The following is a 5,742-nucleotide window of genomic DNA, read 5'->3' as shown; positions in this document are numbered from 1 at the left end:
GTAATCATTACTACATTGGTGTTTGTTCAGTAACAGGGGTCTCCCTGTCTCTCCAGCTCGTCAATTAACAGTTACATTTTGTACCATATGGAAAAACAAATAAACATTTGAATTACAAAAAAAGATATATATATACACTTTCATATATATATACTCCAATCAGGAGTAAGGATAATTACCAAGATAATTTGATCAGGTTAAATCTTATAGACTTCCAATTTTGTCTGCTTATGTTTTTTGTTTCATCACTTCCAATTTCACTTGTTTATCCTAAATCCTGTATGAGTTCTCTCCTCTCCTCTCCTATCCTCTCACCAAACTTACTTTTCTTTCTTCCCAAGTTTCCCAAGTTTCAGCCATAGTTGAGACTTCAAGAATACATTCAGAAAGAATCCAGGCAGCAAGGTGAGCTCCACAAAAGAGAACACAAATGCGATATGAATACAAATAATATAAATACAATTTATTAGTTATAAGAATAAGTACGCAAAATAATTACTTTAGACATATGACATGAACAGAGCTAATAAATAAATTAAAGGTTTTCAAAGTGATGGAGACACATAGAACGGGGGTGGGGTGGGGGTGGGGGGGATGTGGAAAAGACTGCCAGCAGGAGTCACCCCCGCCAGGGGTCAAAGGTGACTTCCTGTTGCTGTCAGACACATGCCATCAAGCAGTAAGAATAATGTCTGCTGTGGTCAATGTGAGGAACCACACGCACTCACACGCATACGCAAGAACACACAGACATGAAGACAAACGCGCGCGCACACACACACACGCACACGCGCACACGCACACACGCACACACACACACACACACACACAGTATCCCACACTTCTCTATTTTAACTGAACAGAATTATAATAATACAACATAACGTCTCTTTACAACATTTGAGAACTGGACACAAATTGAACAATAGAAACAAATAGAAATCATGCACCTCAAATGGCATGGAATGTTGCCGAATTTGTTACTGTCGTGTGGAAACCTTGTATGTCCAAAACTTTTACTTTTCAGGAAATGGCAAACACAAACAAACACAATTTTAGAATTTCGCCCGTACAAAATTCCACCCGTTCACCCACTGTGAGAAAGGCTCGAACCGGTGTAATTATAAAGCCCCCCCACCCCCCACCCAATATCTACAAGTAAAAATAACTAATAAACAGAACCGCCCACTCCCAAACCCTGGATTATAAAATAAAACAGCAAAAAATTAAACAAAAAGAAAAAAAAGAATGAAAACATGGTACCTAATGCAATATCAACTATCAATATCAAAACAATCAATAAGTCCTCACAGAGGATTCTTTTATCATTTGTAATGTCTTCTCTTATGTTTCTAAAAATAGATTTCTGTTATAACACAATAAGGCACGGCGTGAGCCAATCACAAGTCCCGACTCTTCTGACTTCCCCTTCCTGTTCTCGTTCTTCTTCTTCTTCTTCTGTTTTGAATTCAAATGTCTGATTCAGGGACCAGACCTCCCTTGGAATGTGTGCATGGATAAGTGTCCAATACACTTGTATTTGTATTTCTTTCGCCTGATTTATACCTAGTTTCGCACCTCAATTTTGGTGCATTACATGTGCACAACTAAGTATGGCTCCGGCTTTTAAGTCATACTGTGAAACGTTTTCCACAATAACCATTATACGTAATTCTAAACACTATTAGAAATGTTTTTTTAGTTTGTAGTTAATAAATATAATTTCTGAAGACTTTTGCGTTCCTATATATCCTCGGGCGCTAGGACCCTGCAGCATTACGTTTTGAGCAGTACTAACGTATATACAAATGCCGTAATGACAACAGAGCTACCAGAGGTGTCGCCAAAGACTACTAAAAAGGATGTTACCCAGTATGACTTTAAAGAGGTTAAAAAAAGAAGAAATAATTAAATCAAATAAAGACAAAACCTGGGCCCTATCTTTTGTATCATTTGGATCACAAAGTAAGGGTGGATGTAAATTTGTTGAAATTGGTAAAAATCTGGATTTACTCTGGATTTTTCGCATCTGTCCGGAGGGGCAAGCCTTCATTGAACTTATGCCGTTTTTTGTTTGTCGATGCAAAACATACGGAAGCAACCGAATGGAACAATTATAAAATGTTTTATTTTCACCTGTCGTTAGTGGTCCAAATGATCTAAAAATAAGGGCCAGGTAAAGAAAAAAATAACATACAAAAAAAACAACAACATACAAAACATCGGAAATCGGTGTTGTAGGACACTCAACACCGCATCAAACCCCCAAAATCGGGCATGTCCCTCACGGCCTGGTGAGCTGGGTGTAGACAGGAGCCTGCTCCCAGTGCTGCGGCGGGCTGTGGCCGCTCTGCAGCGGCGGGACGGACGGTATGCCCGTCGTGTCCGCGATGGGCGTGTACATGGGCCTCTGGGAGGCGGGGTTCCCCATGTAGCCAAACGATGTGGAGTACAGCCCCAACCCTGTGCCCTGGCCATAGTAGGAGGCGTTTGGGGCGCCGCCCTGGTGGTCGGAGTACTCGTACTGCGGCCTGGAGATGGCGATGGCGGCCGGGTACGTGGATGAGGAGGAGGAGGAGGAGCTTGAGGAGGAGGATGGAGTGGAGGAGGAAGAGGGACTGTAGTGGGAAGAGTGGAGGTTGAAGGAGGCGGAGCCATAGGGGGCATGCTGCGGCGAGGACGCTTGCGGCTGCTCGCCATAGCGACTGGGACTCAGCTGCTCCGTCTTGATGTGGGTCCTGTGGCCCGCCTCCGACCCAGAGGCTCCGGCCAGGGTGGTCAGGGTGTGCTGCTGGTTCTGGTTCTTAGAGGTCCAAGCCTGCCGGCAGGGATGGGCATCGTTAGGAGTTTATTCATTTTGATTATGCTTATTGGTTCCGGTTCTTGGATCCCCCCGTTTAACAAAAAATTGTTTAAATGAGTTAACTGAAGCAAACATCATTTACTATTACTTTACAAACTGTGCATATTAGTATAGTACCTGAGATTGAGCTAACGCTGAAAATACTGGTGTTTAAATTAACCAAATGTAATTGTCGTTGTCAAATCAATAATTGTCAACTTTAAGAAACATCATCAATAGTAACCTCTCATACGTTTATGCCATGACATTGACACAGTGGAAAGCAGTAACAGCTAAAGCATGCTTAATTTATAGGAAAAAATTACTGGACCCTTAAATTGTATTGATTAAAATTCAATTTTTTTTATGGGTAGCTGATTGATTGATTGAATACTTTATTAACATGCTTATTAACAGTACAGGTAGTACAGCCAAAGGTAATTGATTCCATTGTGGTCTGCTATTTGCATTCGGGTCCAAGTAGGACCCGAATGCAACTGACCAGATTTCAATACCAAACCGTACCTGTGGGCCGAGAGCGTTGCCACCCGCCACGGTGCTGATGCTGTAGCTAGCGGTGTACGCCAGCGGGTGCGGCCCGTTGAGCGGCAGGTACTGGTCGAACTCGTTGACGTCGAAGGTCTCAATGTGCGAGATGACGTCGGAGCTCAGCTCCCCGATGTCCACGTCGCCAAAGTCGATGTTGAGCTGGCGAGGCGCCACGCCCCCCACGCAGAGGGAGGAGGAGGAGGAGGAGGGGCAGCCGGCCTCCACCGGCGAGCGGACGAGGGTGATTCCGCCCCCTCCACACGCCCCGCCGGCCCTCACGCTTCAGGTCCAGCTTCACGGAGCACGCCGTGTCGGCCTTAGGGGTGGCGGGAGGGGTCGGGGGTCCTTGGGAGCCTGAGGAGAGAGAGAGAGAGAGAGAGGTGGTAGAGATGGTATGAGTAAGACTGGGTTGTTTTCATGTTCATTTTCTTATACATTTTGAATAGCCAATTATTTCCCCCTTATTTTTCTTCTAAATAATAATTATGCTAATTCCCCCCACCTGCCAGTGAGGAGCCCAAACTGGGAGGACATAGCACCTCCCGCTGAGAGGCTCCACCCCAGCCTGAAGGAGTACGTGGATTGACAAATATCACCCTCCCCGCCCCGGCTTCTCTTCCCCGAGCATGGCCAAGTGTGTGCGCTCAGCAAACTGGATGCACTGCGGTGGATTCTAACCCCTGGACTCTCTGCTGGTGGGTAGGTACTTTACCCCTGCGCCACCTGAGCGCCCACATGTTCATTTTCTACTTGAATTTGAAGAGTTGAATCCGAAGATAAAATATTGATATGAGGGTGAAAGGGAGATGCAATGACAGATGGGAGGCACCAGCTGTCTATATTAACATACTGTATTAACAGCATATTATGAATATATTATGATTGTAGCTCTGTTCCATTTAGTGTAACACTGAGTAGTTCTCAAACTTCTTAATTTCAAGGGCCCCCATAACTCTGAGAGTGTACAAATGGAACCAAATTGAACCCGTCCATTTGGTTCCATTTGTACACTCTCAGAGTTACGCACCCGTAAGGGGCCATTTGGAACCCCCTCAATGAACCATGACCACACTTTGAGACCCACTGGTGTAGCAGAGTGTTTCCAGTGAGCCCACATGCACAATATCTGCACTCTGACTCTGTTTGACCAGAATAGAACAGAGCCTTCATTAGTATCATTGGTAACACCTGGAAGTAAGAAGAGGCCTCCAATACGGCTGCTGTGTATAGAGCCTATCTGTCCCCCTTCGCCTTTCCCCCACTCAATCAAACACGCACACGCACACACACACACACACACACACACACACGCACGCGCACACGCACACGCACACGCACACGCACACGCACACGCACACGCACTCACACACGCACACACACCTGTGTGCTCTCCCGGTGAGTGCACGTCGCCCATGCTGGAGGTGGGGGAGTCGGTGCGCTGCAGGGCCTTGAAGATGGCGCTGGGGGAGATGCTGACGTGCGTCACGGCCGCCTCGCCGTCCTCCTCCGCCTCGCCCTGGCCACCCTTGAGGCTCTTGCGGCGGCGGGGCTGGTACTTGTAGTCCGGGTGGTCCTTCTTGTGCTGCACACGCAGCCGCTCCGCCTCCTCCACGAATGGACGCTTCTCGCCCTCGTTCAGGAGCCTGGATGGAGCGGGTGGTGCAAAACGGTCAGAATTCATATTGGCTACTGGCTTGTGAACAGTGGTGGAAAAAGTACTCACATTTTTTACTTCAGTGAAAGTATCAATACTGCAATGTAAACATACGCAGGTACAAGGAAAAACCTGTAATTCAAAATTTAAAAAATTGTAAAAGTTCAAAAGTATTGGTATCAAAATGTACTTAAAGTAGCAAAAGTAGAAAGTGCTCAGTATGCAGGAAGTCCCATTTTTGTATTCAAATGGCCGAAATGTATATAGGGCTGAAGTGGTTACTGTATGTTTTCTAATAATAATCAAGATCTACAAAGTAACTAGTAACTGAAGTTTTCAAATAATTTTAGAGGGGTAAAAGTACAATATTTGTCTCTGAGATGTAGTGGAGTAGAAGTTAAAGTACTGAAAATGTGGAAATACTCCAGTAAAGTAAAAAATACCTCAGAACTGTACAGTACTTGAGTAAATATACTTAGTTACTTTACACCATTGCTTGTGAATCTGACTTTTTGGGGGGGGCAAAAAGGTTGCGGACTCTCTAATCTCTCGAGCCAGACTGTTGAGTCCAACAATGTTCAAATGCTTCTGTCATGAAGTCTGTTCAAAAGAAGCGCTGAAAACGATTCTGGAGTAAAGCTTATGTCCCGCCTACACTCCACGCTTTTGTTTCGTCATGGCAGTCGCATAAATTTGT

General features: G+C 45.2%; 1 pseudogene across 1 annotated transcript in view; it reads right to left on the bottom strand.

The window, feature by feature from the left end:
* Window positions 1-438: 438 nt before the first annotated feature.
* Window positions 439-5,742, bottom strand: part of LOC308095680 (transcription factor Sox-9-B-like) — a 6,449-nt pseudogene continuing 1,145 nt past the window's right edge. Inside the window, exons 2-4 of the transcript XR_013935122.1 lie at window positions 4,772-5,034; window positions 3,368-3,745; window positions 439-2,818 (exon numbers count right to left, since the gene is read on the bottom strand). The product of XR_013935122.1 is annotated as a transcription factor Sox-9-B-like (transcript). The remainder of the gene's footprint in view (window positions 2,819-3,367; window positions 3,746-4,771; window positions 5,035-5,742) is intronic.

Source organism: Gymnoscopelus braueri (assembly GCF_963280865.1).
Source record: "Gymnoscopelus braueri genome assembly, chromosome: 11".
In the NCBI taxonomy this organism is placed as follows: Eukaryota; Metazoa; Chordata; class Actinopteri; order Myctophiformes; family Myctophidae; genus Gymnoscopelus; species Gymnoscopelus braueri.
The sequence above is the reverse complement of the archived record's forward strand: the minus strand, read 5'-3'. Positions and strand labels throughout refer to the sequence as shown.